This window comes from Rhinatrema bivittatum, chromosome 4, assembly GCF_901001135.1.
Source record: "Rhinatrema bivittatum chromosome 4, aRhiBiv1.1, whole genome shotgun sequence".
Lineage (NCBI taxonomy): Eukaryota > Metazoa > Chordata > Amphibia > Gymnophiona > Rhinatrematidae > Rhinatrema > Rhinatrema bivittatum.
The window spans coordinates 376,085,140-376,102,916 of record NC_042618.1 but is presented as its reverse complement, the minus strand read 5'-3'; the positions used below and the strand labels follow the sequence as shown (position 1 = coordinate 376,102,916).

The 17,777-nt window shown below is 44.1% G+C and overlaps 1 protein-coding gene across 3 annotated transcripts in view; it reads right to left on the bottom strand.

Annotated features, from left to right (window-relative positions):
* Positions 1-17,777, bottom strand: part of CACNA2D3 (calcium voltage-gated channel auxiliary subunit alpha2delta 3) — a 1,571,161-nt gene that overhangs the window by 1,250,031 nt on the left and 303,353 nt on the right. The window lies entirely within an intron of this gene.

Below are 17,777 nucleotides of genomic sequence, written 5' to 3'. Positions count from 1 at the left end.
AAGTGGCAATCTTCAATGACATTTTCACTGACGATAGCCCTGACATCTGTGCTATTACCGAGACATGGCTAAAGGACATCTTACTAAATCAACTCCCGACCGATCTATATAACATCATATCCATCCCCAGACTCAGGAAACGAGGAGGAGGCGTACTCCTTGCCACAAAAAAGAACCTTAGTTTTACTCCACTCCCAATCTCCCCCCCTCATAAATTTGAGATTGACTATTCAAACCTCCAACTCTGCTTAACATACGCACCCCCAGGCCTCCTCGATAATAACGCATCTCCCTTTATTGAATATATTACCAAAAACATTGACATTAATTCACCTGCAATCATCCTTGGAGATTTTAATCTCCACGTGGACACAGTACCTTTATCAGCTGCTTGCGATGCCCTAATTGAATCAATGAATGCCCTTGGCTTCAAGCAAATAATTAATGATCCTACACACAAGGCAGGCCACACCCTTGATCTCATTTTCACCAATGCCCTGATCAGTTCAGACCCCCCACATGCAATCCTATCCCCTGGTCCGACCACTACCGTATTGAAACTACTTGTACCATCAAAAGCACCGGCAACCCCTCACACCCCAAAAAAAACATTCACTTCTGAAAACCCTGTAAAAATGACGACCTTATCACAGCCCTCAATGTAGAATTTACCAAACTCGACCTGACCAATGCTGAGTCTGCCATCTCCTCTTGGTCTCATCTAACCAATACAGTTGCCAACACTGTCTGCCCCTCCCAAACTCGTGTAATCAACCCAACTAACAACAAAAAGAAGCCCTGGTACACATCTGAGCTCAAATCTATGAAGCTCAACCTACATAAATTAGAAAAAGGTTGACGTAAAGACCCCACACCTGCACATCGAGCAAAATATAGATCCTACCTCCACACCTATAGAGAAGCTATAGACAAAACTAAAAGAGATTTTTACTCACAAAGAATTCATCAATTCCAATTTAATGCACAAGCCCTCTTCGAATTTGTATCAAACTTAACTAAAAATCTCCCCTCCTCCTGATACTGACGACAAGGCCAACTGTGAAAACCTTGCCCTATACTTCCACAATAAAATACATAAAATTATGTCTCACTTCCCGGCTTTGTCACCCCTACCTAAAACCCCAGCAACAACCAACAACGATGCTCCCCCCATCACAATCTCCAATACCCAATTATATAACCCCACAACTAAACTGAAGTCCTTTGAGAATACCACAGTGATGGAAATAGAATCCATACTCAAGAAAATCAAACCCTCAGTGCACCCCAGACACTATTCCCACTAAAACACTTCTAACCATTCCTAATATCATCTCTAAACCTATCTCCAACCTCATCAATAGATCCATATCCCTTGGTACAGTCCCAACTCAACTTAAAAAAGCCATCATAAAACCCATTCTCAAAAAGCCCTCCCTCGACCCTAACGACCCTGCCAACTTCCACCCCATTTCCAATCTCCCCTTCATATCTAAAATCCTAGAGAAAATCATCAATAGGCAACTCACGGAATACCTAGAGGATAATCACATCCTCTTCCCATCCCAATATGGGTTTCGTAAACACCAGAGCACTGAAACGCTCATCTCCCTGTCAGACCATATACTAAAAGCCCTGGACAAAGGCCAATCATATATCCTTGTCCTTTTGGATATATCCTCAGCTTTTGACACTGTTAACCATAACATCTTATTACAATGCCTACACGAAATCGGTATCTCTGGCATCACTCTCCACTGGTTCCAATCATACCTCTCCAATAGACAATACAGAGTAAAAATTGGAAACCGTGAATCAAAACCATTTAACCTGATACAAGGCATCTCTCAAGGTTTCTCACTCTCGTCCACCTTGTTTAATATATACCTCCTGCCCCTCTGCCGCCTCCTATCAGATCTTGGTCTTCTGCACTTCATATACGCGGATGACGTACAGATCCTCATACCTATCACCGACACATTGTCCAATGCCATGAAAACCTGGGAAAAGGCCCTTGTCTCAATCAGCTCCTTGCTTTCTGACAATTACCTTGCACTTAACACTACTAAAACAGAGCTTTTAGTAATTTCACTCTGCAACATTTATCTGAACCCACCCTCACCCTACACAACACCATCCTTCATCACCTTCGCCCCGCACGTTCGTAGCCTCGGAGTCATGCTAGACAATCAACTGAACTTAAAAAAGTTCATCAACGCCACCCTATTATTTCAAACTGCATACTCTTAAAAGACTCAAACCCCTTCTACATCTCAACAATTTCCACCCTATTCTACAAGCCACTGTAATTATAAAGATACCTCAAAATCACATATCACCTCTGTACATATGTTTTGCTACTATGTTTTACCCATCAATTAAGCATCCCTTAGATAGCTCATCCTATTGTTCCTTTGATACCGTCAGATGTATTTTTACTCAATGTTCCTTGTTCTCTGTAAAGCTTGTTGCTGCATTACTTTGTAAAACCGATAAGATGTTCCAAACGATTGTCGGTATATAAAAATCTTAAATAAATAAATATTAGATAAAAACATGATTAAGCATTTCATGCCTCCCACCCTGGGAAGCCAAAACCCCCTGGAGGGGGGCTTAGAAAGGGGAGTACTGTTATGCTTGTCGGCCGCAGAGCCCCATGGCTAGCTTTGCTTACTTCCTGCTGCCCCCAGCAGTAGCAGCAGGCCTGGGCTTTCTGGCAGCATCGGGGAACCACTGCCGACATAAGCAGTCCCATCCTGGGGCTGCAGGAGCCTCCTTCCTCTCTTCTACAGTCGGGATGCCGCCAACTGCCGCTCCCTTGCAGGCCCCTCATAGGTGCTCACGCATGCCTCCTCCCAGGCCTTAAAAGTCCGGTGGCGGGAAAGTGCTGCTGGCCCTCCCTGATGACATCACAGCTCCAGCCTATATAAGGCTGCATCTGGCTCCCAGCAGATGGCTTGGCAACGTCTCCTTGCTTCCTCCAAGTTCCTGAGTTCCCGCCTTCGCTCCTGCCCTTCTCGCCTCTCTGCTTGACCTTGGCTGACTTTGGACCGGACACTGACTACAAGCTTCGCCACCTGCCACTTTGCCTGGACTCTGACTACACGATACCCTTCCTGCCACGACCTTGGACTGGACATAGACTATGAGCTTTGCCGCCTGCCACGACTTTGCCTGGACACTGCCTTCGAGGCTTCACCACCTGCTACAACCTCAGCCCAGGCACCAACTTGGTTCTGCACTACACTCAGACTCCAGCCTGCTGCAGAGACCCCACGTAAATCCAGCCAGCCCCGATACCCAAGGGTTCAACCTGAGGGGAACAAGGGCTGGTAGTGGTGAAGCCCAGCAGGGGTCTCTGCCACCCTCCTGCCTCACCAGTCGACGGAGGGAACCTGTGGGGGGCCTGCCTACAGGTGGAGACCACTCCTCCTTGGTCCAAGGGTCCACAAACAGAACAGCTTACAATCAAAAGGAACTATTTACTAAAAGGTTTTCTCTGATTCTATGCCTATGGGAAAAATGTTTACTAAATAGGGACCTAAGGAAGGGATTATGCATTGCACAGAAGAAGGGATTCAACTTTGCACGGAAATCGTAAACCGTTTTGGTCAATTATACATTGTTAAGATGGTATAGAAATATCTTAAATAAATAAATAAATGTATATTGACCAAGTGGATTTTGCATGAGGACCCAACTTCACCTTTTGGCATTCGGAAATGTTGGAGCTTTTAACTTTAGATTTTAGGATGTGATCTATCAAGCCATATGGTAATAGATCAGTTGTCCATAAAATATGGGGTGCATTTATAGTTACCTTGCCCTCTTCTGTAAAGGGGAAATTTGCCCCAGTACATGCAACTTCTTCTTTCACTACTAAGATATCTGTAGATAGCAATGAGTCATTTACAGTGATAATATTTTGATTTTCTGTGCTTTTCTTGTATATAATACATCATTTTGGGGAATCTGCATCTCCATTTTCATTTTTTTGTATATCTTTGGAAATGTTGTTACTGTGATTTTATTCTATAAAATGAATAAAGATATTTTTTTTTTTAAAAAGGGTGCTAAGTTTGTACCTGAGGCAATAAAGGGTGAAGCAAATTTCCCAAGGTTAAAAACAGCATCATTATGACAAGCAGCATTTGAACCCTGGAATTCTTAGCTCTTAGCATGCTGCTCTAAACGAACAAAAACAGTGAAAGATTTCAAAGGGGCATGGGATACACTGTAGATCCCTAAAGGCTAGAAGATGGAATTGAAGAAATGAGTGCATGGGGATAACTTGCTGGGTGGTGATTACTAGGGATGTGCAGCAGGGATGGATTCGTCCCATTCGGTATTCGTATTTGTGGGAGCCAAATCCGTTGTATACATTCTCGGGGGACCCCGATCCGTTTATTAGTTATGTATGTATTCGTTTCCCAAAAAAACCCCATCCCAACCCTTTAAATTTAATTAACTACAACCCACCACCCTCCTGACACCCCCCCCCCCAAGACTTACCAAAAGTCCCTGGTGGTCCAGCGGGGGTCCTGGCATGATCTCCTGCACTCGGGCTGTCAGTATTCAAAATGGCACAGATAGCCTTTGCCCTCACTATGTCACAGGGGCTACCGGTGCCATTGGTCGGCCCCTGTCACATGATAGGAGCAATGGACAGCTGGGGTCATCTTGTGCTCCTACCATGTGACAGGGGCCGACCAATGGCACCGGTAGCCCCTGTGACATAGTGAGGGCAAAGGCTATCGGCGCCATTTTGAATACCGGCAGCCGACAGCCCAAGTGCAGGAGATTGCGCCAGGATCCCCGCTGGACCACAAGGGACTTTTGGTAAGTTAGATACGTTGTATTCGTGGGGGTTCACCATACGTTTCATGACCCCACGAATACAACGAATAGGGACATATAAGTTGCGGATTGCCATTACGTCGAAAATGCACACCCCTAGTGGTTACTACCCTTAACCAATAAGCCTTCATGTTGTTGATGTAACTCCATCATTGCTCTCTGCTTCAGCGGCAGGGGAAAAGGGGAATTAGATTCAGACAGCAAACAACAAGGACATTTAATTTTGTGGTCTGGGAAAACAATTAAGCATAAGGGTAACTTGCTGATGCAGCTGTTCCTACCCTTAACCAAAAAGCCTGAAACTCTTGATGCAACTCCAACATTGCTCTGCTTCAAGGGCAGGAGGTAATGGAGAATTGGACTCAAATAGCAACCAAGAAGGGCCCTGACTTTGATGGTCTGGGGAAATGAAAAGTATGGGGGTGACTTGTATGGCGTGGCAGAGACTACCATAAGCTTGCTAGGCAGACTGGATGGACCATTGGTCCTTTTCTGCCATCATTTCTATGTTTCTATATGTAAGGTATATCCTGCTAAGTTATTTATCTGGGCAGCACTGAATATTAGGCCAGTGTGTAAGTATGTTGCAAAGGAGTCTCAAGGTTCACACTTTCTTGCATTAACCAATACACTACAGTGATAGTTCCAAAGATAAGCAAAGGAGATTGGAGAGACTAGTGGCATAGCCAGAACAGATATTTTTGGGTGGGCACAAGGTTAACATGTGTGGGCTGTAGGCATGCAGGTCTGAGACCTACTAGTTGTATTCTTATTGATAAATAATGCCATATACTGCACCCTAGAATAGCTTTCTAAGTAGTTTGCAAAAGCCATTATGCATCATGCATAAAACTTTAAAATATTTTACTTCAATTTCAAGCACTTACCAGCATTAAAAATTCCTTATTAATTTGTATTAATTTATTTTATATTTATTGCAGTATATAAATGCACAAGTATATCATGTAAAAAGCAAAGAAAACATTCATATCCAGTCAATCATTATAAAACAAAAATTAATGCATTCGTTTATGAATCCTCTTTGCAGAAAGACAGAAATCATCATAAGTACAATAAAATATAATTAATCATCAGAATAGGAGCAGAGCCGAGCTAGGACAATTCACATTACAACCAACATGAAAACAAAAATTCAAATTTGACCACAGCGATAATCCAGCTCATTCAACAATTGCCAGACTCTGCACCCATGCCATCTCCATCCTCCCAAGAGTTCTCGCCATACAGCAGTCTCCAGCTCACAGTACAGCCCAGGGGTAGACCCTCTAAAGAAATTCCAACTCATCCATCCAAAAGCCCCATGGCAGAAAAGGCCCATGAGGCCCACAGTTGTAAAGGCTTCAAAAATTTATGCAAAGATGACCTGTCCAAACAAGCCAGGTCAGTCCTCTCTGCAGAGTTCCTGTGCCAGCTAGATGGAAGATGCCTGCTGGGCCGTCCTGACTACAAAGTTCCTGTACTAGCTTGCTGATGTGGATGGTCTACTATCTGCCTGTGTTGTCCTTCTGCTTACTTGTTATTCCCTCCTCTATGCTCTGCCTGCAGTCCTACCTCCGTGATTTAGTCTCTAGCTATGATCCTACTGGTGACTCTTCTCATGATGTCTCATCTCCTGGTCCTGCTTCTGGTGCCTCTTCTCATCTCATACTGCTGCTGGCTCCATGCTGGTGTCTCATCCCTGTGGCTCCTGCCTCCATGCTGTGCTCTCTAGTCCTAGGTCTGCTGCCTCCATGCTGCTGTCTCATCTCATGGGGCTCCTGTCTCAAACATACAGAAACATAGAAATGACGGCAGAAGACCAAACGGCCCATCCAGTCTGCCCAGCAAGCTTTCATACTTATTTTTCTCATACTTATCTGTTACTCTGACCGCTGAGTTCAGGGCCCTATTGGTAACTTTATGGTTCTAATTTCCTTCCAACCCCACCATTGATGTAGAGAGCAATGCAGGATCTGCATTAAAGTGAAGTATCAAGTTTAATTGGTTAGGGGTAGTAACCGCCACAATAGGCAAGCTACTCCCACGCTTATTTGTTTACCCAGCCTGTGCAATTCAGTCCTTGTTGGTTGTTGTTTGAATATAAATCTTTTCTTCATTCCCCCTGCTGTTAAAGCAGTGAGCTATGCTGGATATGTATTCAAAGTGAAGTCGGCTTAATTGATTTGGAGTAACCACCGCAACAGGCAAGCTACTCCCCCGCTTATTTGTGAATGGAAAATCCTTTTTTCCACATTTCCTCTTGCCGTTGAAGCATAGAGCAATGTTGGAGTCACATTAACAATGTGTATGTTTGTTGAATGTTGTAGTCTCCCATCCTGGTCCTGTTGTTTCCATGCTGCACTCTCAAGTCCTGGTCCTGCAACCTCCATACTGTCCTCTTCAGTCTGGTCCTGCTTCTTCCATGCTGTGCTCTCCAGTCCTGGTCCTGCTGCTTGAACTTTGCTGCCATAGCCCTTAGGTTGTCCTTTTTGAGTATACTCTTTCAACATGGACTGTTGGGCCTTCACTTCAACTTTGCTGCTGTGGCCTTTAGGTGGTCCCCTTTGAGTTTACTCTTTCAACATGGACCGTCTGGGCCTTCACTTGCCATCACATAGTTGTGCTGGCAACAGCTCTAACATGAGAGCTGTACTGTAGCTATTGGGTTGCCACTCCCACTTTAAGTTTTTTGTAGTAATCATGATTTTGAAAAAGGATAAGATCATAAAACTGTATATGTCATGTTGCTATTTGTAACAATACATACATGTCTCCATTAAATGTGCTAGTCATATCAGTTAAAATGTCATATGCTATCTGATATTTTGTCCTTGCAAAATATGATTACCAAAGACGTTGAATTGCTTTGATTCTGGTGACTACAAATGTTGTTTAATAAGGTGGCATGTTTGGAAGAGAGACAGGTGTAAGAAGCCAGATTCTGCAACCATAGCCAGAAACTCCTGTACCAACGAGAGAATGGCAGCATCACTGACACCCCTGTGATTTAGTTATCTTGCTACCAGCCCACAGCATGCTATAAGACACAAGAAACAAATCTTTAGCTTGATATGAAACATAAAAAACTATTTCCAAGCCCTTAGTCTATGCCACCTTTTACTGTAACACTATATATATGCTATAGCAGTTTGTTATGCTATATCAGATCTTCATGAATGGAAACATGCATCTGGGGAGCGTATAAAATGTATACTTGTCACTGCCAAGCAAGCAATCTCTACCGGGTTCTAACACTCCTATAACACTGAAACTGTGTATTACAGCTGCCACACATAGAAACATAGAAATGATGGTAGAAAAGGACCAATGATCCATCTAGTCTGCCCAGCAAGCTTATGGTAGTTTCTGCACTTATCAGTTTCCCAGATTGTGAAAGTCAGGGCTCTTGTTGGTTTCTGTTTGAGTCCAATTCCCCGAGGTTTCTGTTTGAGGCCAATTCCCAGTTACCTCCTAACATTGAAGCATAGATCAGTGTTGGAGTTGCATCAAGAGTTTCAGGTTTATTAGTTAAGGGTAGTAACTAGGGATGTGAATCGTTTTAGGACGATTAAAATTATCGTCCGATAATTTTAATATCGTCTTAAACCGTTATGGAACACAATACAATACAGATTCTAACGATTTATCGTTATAAATCGTTAGAATCGTGAGCCGGCACACTAAAACCCCCTAAAACCCACCCCCGACCCTTTAAATTAAATCCCCCACCCTCCCGACCCCCCCCCCAAATAACTTAAATAACCTGCGGGTCCAGCGGCGGTCCGGAACGGGCTCCTGCTCTGAATCTTGTCGTCTTCAGCCGGCGCCATTTTGGAAAATGGCGCCGAAAAATGGCGGCGGCCATAGACGAAAAAGATTGGACGGCAGGAGGTCCTTCCGGACCCCCGCTGGACTTTTGGCAAGTCTCGTGGGGGTCAGGAGGCCCCCCACAAGCTGGCCAAAAGTTCCTGGAGGTCCAGCGGGGGTCAGGGAGCGATTTCCCGCCGCGAATCGTTTTCGTACGGAAAATGGCGCCGGCAGGAGATCGACTGCAGGAGGTCGTTCAGCGAGGGTTCCGGCGCCTCGCTGAACGACCTCCTGCAGTCGATCTCCTGCCGGCGCCATTTTCCGTACGAAAACGATTCGCGGCGGGAAATCGCTCCCTGACCCCCGCTGGACCTCCAGGAACTTTTGGCCAGCTTGTGGGGGGCCTCCTGACCCCCACGAGACTTGCCAAAAGTCCAGCGGGGGTCCGGAAGGACCTCCTGCCGTCCAATCTTTTTCGTCTATGGCCGCCGCCATTTTTCGGCGCCATTTTGGAAAATGGCGCCGGCTGAAGACGACAAGATTCAGAGCAGGAGCCCGTTCCGGACCGCTGCCGTTCCGGACCGCCGCTGGACCCGCAGGTTATTTAAGTTATTTGGGGGGGGGTTCGGGAGGGTGGGGGATTTAATTTAAAGGGTCGGGGGTGGGTTTTAGGGGGTTTTAATGTGCCGATTTTTCGATTTTTCACGATTTTTAACGATTTTTCACGATATTTTACCCCCCCAAACAGCAACAATACGATTCCCTCCCCCTCCCAGCCGAAATCGATCGTTAAGACGATCGAGGACACGATTCACATCCCTAGTAGTAACAACTGCATCAGCAAGTTACCCCTATGCTTATTTGTTTTCCCTGACCACAAAAGTCAATGTCCTTGTTGTTTGCTGTCTGAATCTAATTCCCCTTTTCTTCTTCCCCCCCTGCCAATGCAGAGAGCAATGATGGGGTTGCATCAATAGTATGAAGGCTTATTGGTTAAGGGTAGAAACTGCCACATCAGCAAGTTATCCCAATGCACTCATTTCTTCATTTCCATCCTCTAGCCTTTAGGGATCCACACAGTGTTTATCCTATGACCCTTTGAATTCTTTCACTGCTTTTTCATCACCACTTCCTCCAGAAGGGCATTCCAGGCATCCACCACTCTCTCTGTGAAGAAATATTTCCTGACGTTGGTTCTGAGTCATTCTCCCTGGAGTTTCATTTCATGACCCCTAGTTCTACTGATTTCTTTCCAACAGAAAAGGTTTGTTGATGATTGTGCATCATTAAAATCTTTCAGGTATCTGAAGATCTGTATCATTTTATTTTATTTTATTTGTAAATTTGTCTATACCGTTTGGCACGTGCCGTCACAACGGTTTACAAACACAAGTAATAGAAATAAAAATAGCAATCTGTAAAATAATAAATTAATATTAAAATTCAATAAGACAGTTAATTTTAAACAATAATAGATAAAAGAAAGGTGCTAAATAGAAAAATTAATCAAATTAAAATAGCTAAATTAAAATAACTAAGAACTAGCCTTCAAGTTCATATCTTCCCTTCATCTCTTCTCCTCCAGGGTATACATATTTAGGTACTTCAACCTTTCCTCCTAAGTCCTTTGATGGAGATCACCCACCAATTTGGTTGCCCTTCTCTGGACCGCCTCCATTCTGTCAATGTCCCTTTTGAGAAACGGTTTCCAGAACTTAACACAATATTCCAGGTTAGGCCTCACCAAGGACCTGTACAAGGGGATTATCACCTCCTTTTTCTTACTGGTTATTCTTCTGTCTATGCAGCCCAGCATTCTTCTGGCTTTAGCTATCGCCTTGTCACATTGCTTCGCTGTCTTCAGATCGTAGACACTATCACCCAAGGTCCCTCTCTTGCTCCATGTACAACGGCTCTACACCCCCCATCACATACAGCTGTTTTTGATTACCACACCCCAGATGCATGACTCTGCACTTCTTGGCATTGAATCCTAGCTGCCATATTTTTGACCACTTTTCAAGCTTCCTCAAATCACATCTCATTCTCTCTACTCCTTCCTGTGTGTTCACTCTGTTGCAGATCTTAGTATTATCCACAAATAGACAAACTTTACCTTCTATCCCTTCCACAATGTCGCTCATAAAGATATTGAACAGAACTGGTCCCAACACCGATCCTTGTTGCAAACACCGCTCTCTTTTCAGAGTAGGTTCGTTTACCATCACATGCAGTCTTCTGTCCTTTGCAGAAAAACATTAACCTTGTAGTGTGATTGTTCATGTCCCTAGCTGTTCAGCAGAATGTCCTTCAGAGATACACGTTTGTCAGACATGACACTGAATAGGATTGTCCCAAAAGGCTACTCCTACTGCTTCCATTGAACCCATATACCCCTGTGATGGTGAATACAAACTGTGGCTGACATCCTGGCTGTCAGGGTAGAAGTACTACAGACAGGATACAAATAGAGATGGTTTTGTTTTGGGGTTTTTTCGTTTCATGGTTCAGGTCGGGTCCCCTGTGGGTAATTTTGTTTTTTCCACGGTTCAGGATTTTTTTTTTTCGTGGTTCCTGAATTTCATGTTAGTGTGCTCTAATTTCAGAGTGCTCCTGAAAAAAAGAATGAGAATTTGTTGAAATTGTCTAATTCGTTTAAAATGAATGCACATCTCTAACCAATATAGGCACCATTAGCTGAGGGCCGACAAAGCACACCTGACCTTGGAGTCTCTGCACTGTGTGCCCAAAAAAGGTTTTTGTAGACAAGTAACTTTTCAAAAGCTTCACGAGAGAGAAGATTTGAACTGTCATTTGTTTTAAGCTGACCAGTTGAAAGTCTGTGGTGTTCGGTTAATCACTGACCTTAGTGGAAAGTGCTTTGTAGGGACACATAACATTAGTAAGCCTCTAAAGCATGGAGAGAGAAAGCTGGGCCCTGGCAGTATGGCTTGTTGACCTAACTGTGCAAGCCACTTGTCATATAACTGATGCAGTCACATCCCCGACAGTCCCCTGTGTCAGTGCTGTTTGCTGTAAACACATAGCTATACAGGGATGATAGAAAGAAGCACCGCTCCTATCTATGAGCCAACCATCACCACAGAATCAGTCTTCAAATTGTTCAAACAGGCCAGATTGCCTAAGTATAAAGGAATTATGTGCAGCTCTCAGGTACCTGGTGACTACTTTGAGGATGCACAGTTGAGCATCACAGACCACATGCACGTTGATGGAGTGGAAGAGCTTTCTGTTGAGGTAGATCCCCTTCCTATCATGGAGTGGAATGATGGCTACATGAGTGCAGTAAATAGCTCCCAGAACATTTGGAAAATTGGCAACGGCATAAAAACCTCTCTTCAAGTCCAGCAAGTCCAGCCTTTCATGAGGGAATCTTATGTAACAATTAATGAGGCCATGTACAGCTGTTAGGACCTGACCCAGATAACCGGAAAAAGATGTTTGGGACATTCCCCCAGTGACCCCCGACTGTTTGGAACGAGCCAGATGCCATAAAATGCAGGGCGCACAATAGTTTGGTGAGGCCTGGTATGGCATGGGACCTTACTGTGACTGGGTCCAGATGCCCTCTGAGTTCTTGATATAACTCCATGATATCCTGATAGATGAGGCAATACCTCATAACTACGTGATCCTTTGGCATCTCCAGCAATGTGGTGTGTGGATGAAAGATTCACTTCCTGTGCCACCAGCAAGCCCTCATGTGTGGCCAGACCTGATGAGGGCCAGTATGCTCCACCAGCAGGGCTTACAGCTCTGGCTCTGGTGCAGGTACTTCCCAAGGAGGTGTTGGAACCTCCCTTGTCAGTTGTAGTAGTAGTAGTTGTTGTTGTGGTTGTTATTGAGCAGTCTGAAGCAGCCAGTGTCTCCCTACTAGTACACTTCCCCTAACATTGTAGCTTTCAGAAGACAGGGCAGGTAAAAAAAAGCTGTTATTGGGCCACTAGGGCTTTGTAGGTGTGTCCGAGAAAAGGCCTCATTTTATCGTGCCCGATAATAGCCATGATCCACAATAACAGCCACTATGGCATAATAAAAACCTTTGTACATTCTACCACAAATCAAAAAGGTGTTTCCTAATTTAAATCCCACGCTATTATGCATAATTTTTTTGAAAAATGCAGTAGTCATTTGCATAATTTTCTAGCTTTTGTGTGCTCATTTATTTACATACTAACACACAGTGCGATAAACATCATGCATTAGACCCCATTAGCATATACGGAGTCCCTATCACAGCTTAATGAATGACCCACTTAGCTAAACTATTTCTTGTAAAAGTCAGATGCACATTCCCAGCAGTGGACTTTGAATGAAATCAACAAATAGTGGAAATCCCGCTACTATTTCTGTGAATTAGAGCATCCTCAAATTTCAGCTATTTTCCTGGATTTTCCACAGATTTGCCCAGGAACCTTCAACAACATTTTCCAGACAAATCTAGAGAAAATGTGGATAAATAACCACTACAATTCAACTGATTCAATTTTTATGTCAAATATTTTGCGCAGCTCTACTCTCAACTGGAGTGCACTTGGCTACCACCTAGTGACTGGAGTTAATGTTTACACATTAGGCTGAATGAATATTCTCATTATATTTAAAATTAAAGAAATGTAGCTGTGCTAAAGTATTAAGCAAGCATCAGTCAAGTGTTTCTGCTCTTGAGTCATAGACCTATGCCTCTAATCATGGATTACTATGGTAACCTACCTAAACTAACCTAAACCATTTCAATAGTTTTCTTCTGTTACCCTTCAGTGACATAAAATGATTAACAGCATTGTATACTATATATTATATAGATTTGCAACTGATGTTTTAAACATAAACTATATTCACTGCTACTCAGTCATGCCATTTTTATAATAGACAAATAGGAATATTTAATTTTTGCCTATTCAAAAAAGAGGCAAAAACAATCCATCAAAAAAGTATTAAAAATATTACTAGGTAAAATGTACATAAGGGAGATGAAACATATGTGAGGTAGATCTTCAAAACATACGCACGCGAACAAAAGTACACCAGATTTTATAAGATACGCGCGTATCTTATAAAATCCGGGGTCAGCGAGTGCAAGGCTGCGCAAAATCAGCAGCCTGTGCGCACCGAGCCGCGCAGCCTGCCTCCGTTCCCTCCGTGTCCCCCCACCTTCCCCTATCTACCCCACCCCCCAGCCCTACCTAAATCCCCCCCTACCTTTGTTGGGCAAGTTACGCCTGCTTGAAGCAGGCGTAACTTGCGCGCACTACCCCGGCATTCCCCGGCACAGGCCGCAGTGCCAGGGGACTCGGGACCACCCTCCCGGCCCACCCCCGAACCGTCGCCACTCCCCCGGACCCTCCCCGGACCGCCCCCACCCCCTCCCGCCCCTTTTACGAAGCCCCGGGACATACGCGCGTCCCGGCGGCCTATGCAAAATAGGCGCGCTGGCGTTCGAGTGCCCTGCGCGCGTAAATCCTCCCGGATTTACGCGCGCAGGGGTTTTAAAATCTACCCCTATGTGTCTGGTATCATGAAAGTGTTTACTGATGTAAAATTACCAGTAAAATTAGCAGATTCACAACCTTAAGCCAAAGAAATGTAGCAGTAGTCCTGTGTCTTTTCATGACCATGTTAGTTATATTAACATTTTTACAGCTAATAGGGATCTGAATCGTTTTTGAACGATTAAAATTATCGTCAGATAATTTTAAAATCGTCCAAAATCGTTAAGAGTGCATGATACAATACAAATGCCCCCGATTTATCGTCAGGGGCATTTGTATTGTATCGTTAAATAGGGCGTGGGAAAACCGGCAAACCAAAAAAACCCTAAAACCCACCCCGAACCTTTAAAACAAATCCCCCACCCTCCCAAACCCCCCCCCCCAAAATGTTTTAAATTACCTGGGGTCCAGTGGGGGGGTCCCGACGCGATCTCCAGCTCTCTGGCCATTGCTGCGTTGAGAAATGCCGCCGGTGGCCCTTTGCCCTTATCATGTGACAGGGCAAAGGTAGCACCGGCGCCATTTTGGTTCCTGACTCCCGACGTCACGCGTGCAGGAGATCGCCCTCGGACCCCCGCTGGACCCCCAGGGACTTTTGGCCAGCTTGGGGGGGTCTCCTGACCCCCACAAGACTTGCCAAAAGTCCAGCGGGGGGTCTGGGAGCGACCTCCTGCACGCGGGCCGTATTGCCAATCTTCAAAATGGCACCGGCGCTACCTTTGCCCTCACTATGTCATACGGGCGACCGTGGCCAGAGAGAGGGAGATCGTGCCGGGACCCCCCCACTGGACCCCAAGTAATTTAAAACATTTGGGGGGGGGGTTCAGGAGGGTGGGGGATTTGTTTTAAAGGTTCGGGGTGAGTTTTAGGGTTTTTTTGGTGTGCCGGTTTTCCCGCCCTCCCCCGATTTTTAACGATTTAAAAAAAAACAAAAAAAAACATGATAAGATTTACCTCTCCCCCCCCAGCCAAAATCGATCGTTAAGACGATCAATCACACGATTCACACCCTAACAGCTAATTATATTTTTCACAAAATAAACATTTTTCCCCCAAACCAAGGGTTAAATCCATATTTATATGATCTCACCTGGTGATTACCACCACCAAACCCCAGTTTCTCCCAGGTTTTAATCACCTTTTAAACTTTTATTTTTCTACAGGCACTATGTAGGCAGCCTTTCGCTGACATCACTGTCCCAAGTCTGTGAAGACATCTTGGCCTGTAATGTAATCATGCCAGGGTTTTGATTTCAGTCCTGAAACTGTCTACTGGCTTAAGCTAGCATAGCAGCATTCCTAACACTGATGCTGCAGTGTGGCACCAACTGCTTTGAGCTGCATTTATCTATTTAAAAAAAACTCATCATGGTACTTCTAGGCTCTCTCGTGCTACTGGGAGTTCCCCAGGCTCCCGTGGCCCCAGCAACAATTTGGCAGTTATTTATTTACATTTTATTTACCCCATTTACAGACAGACTTGGCTTAATGGAGAAGAGTCTACATGATTTTAGCAAGGGGAAATCTTGTCTTACCCATCTTTTAGAATCTTTTGGAGGTGTAATAAACAAAAGTGTGCCAGTAGATATAGTGTATTTGGATTTTTTAGAAGACATTTGACAAAGTCCCTCATGATAAGTCCTCAGTAAATTACAAAGTCAGGGAATAAGAGGCTGTGTTCTATTGTGGACTGGTTAAAAGTTCAGAAACAGCAGGTAGGACAAAATGATTAGATTTCAAAATGGAGCAAGGTCATTAGTGGAGTACCACAGAGATCAGTACTGGGATCTGTGTTGTTTAACATATTCATAAATGATCTTGAAAAGCGAATGACAAGTTAGGTGATAAAATCTGCAGATGAATCAAACTGCAGAAGAACCTGAGAGACTAGAAGACAACTGAATGACAGATGAAATGTAATGTTGAAAACTGCAAAGTGATTCACATAAGGAAAAATATTCCCAGCTACAGGTACACAATGCTGGGTGTCAGACCTAGGATAAGGACCTGAGAGTCTGATTTTCAAACGTATTTACATGTTAAACTGGGTTTTACATGTGTAAATGCACTTTTCCCATGTATGTGGGCTTTGAAAATTTATTCAATATATGCCATTGAATTGTCAGTAGGTTTTACCTGCATTAAGTGCACTTAACACTGTAAATGGCTTTTAAAAATTGATATGATAGTATATTACATTTACATGCATGACTCCTTCAAAAATACACCTGATATTGGGCCTCATTTTCCAAGCCGCTCGCATGCGATAAGGGACCTTTCGCACGCGAAAAGTCCCATATCGCGTGCGATACCAGGATGGGGGCGGAGTCGGCCCCAGAAGAGGAGGAGTCGGGCCGTCACCGGGGCCGACTCTGTGCCGACGCCGCGGACAGCGAAAAGGTAGGTGCCTTTTCGCTGCCTATTTCGCTCTCAATAGCTACACTTCCTATGGTGGCACTATTGGGTACGAAACCGGCAGCAATCGCACCGTGACGGTGTGATCGCTGCCGGCTAGCGCAGGCCCGTCCCCTGTTTTGGCCCCCTGCCCCTCATCTTCTAAAGTATCGCAGGCCTGCGATACTTTAGAAAATGAGGCCCATAGTCATTGTGGAAAATATGCTGAAATCATCTGCTCAGTGTGCGGTGGTGGTCAAAAAAGCAAATAGAATGTTTTGAATGATCCAAAAAGGAATAGAGAATAAAACAGAAAATATCATATTGCCTCTGTACTGAGTCATGATGCGACTGCACTTTGAGTATTATGTGCAGTTCTGATTGCCCCATCTCAGGAAAAACCTAGCAGAACTAGAAAAAGTGCGGAGGAGGGTGACAAAAATGATAAAGGGGATCAAACAACTCTCCTATGAAATGCTATGCAGGCTAGGGCTCTTCAACTTGGAAGAGAGACAATTGAGAGGGGACATGATAGGAGATTATAAAATCATGAGTGAGGTTGAATGTGTAAATAAAGGATGGTTATTTACCCTTTCAAATAATAAAACAAGGAGACACTCCATGAAACTAACAACTGGCAGATTCAAAACAGATCATAGAAAGTATTTTTTCACTCAGTGTACTATCAAACTGTGGAATCTATTGCCAATGGATGTGATCATGGAGACTAGCACAGTGAGGTTTAAGAAAGGCTTGGACAAGTTCCTGGAGCATCCATTGTTAGCCAGGTAGACTAAAGAAAGATATAGCTATCCCTGGGAGTAACAGGAATTATATCTACTTTATGGGATCTTCTAGGTACTTGCAACCTGGATTGGCTACTATCGAAGTCAGGATACTGAGCTCAATGGACTTGGTCTGAACCAGTTCTTATGCTGCAAAATCAGTTCAGTAAAACACAGTCTGGTTAATTTTAAAATGAGCACGCGTGCACCCATACATGCGCGTATCAGCGCACAAGCAAGAGACACACTGGAATTTTAAATCATGTACACGTTTACATCCGTAAGATTTAAAATACACCTTGCACATGTAAGTATGCTCCTACATTTAAGTGGTTATGTGACCAAAGCTACTTCATGTATCTTCCATAGGACTTTGCCAGTTTTCTTTTATTTATTGCAAGATTTTATAGTTAACACAGGT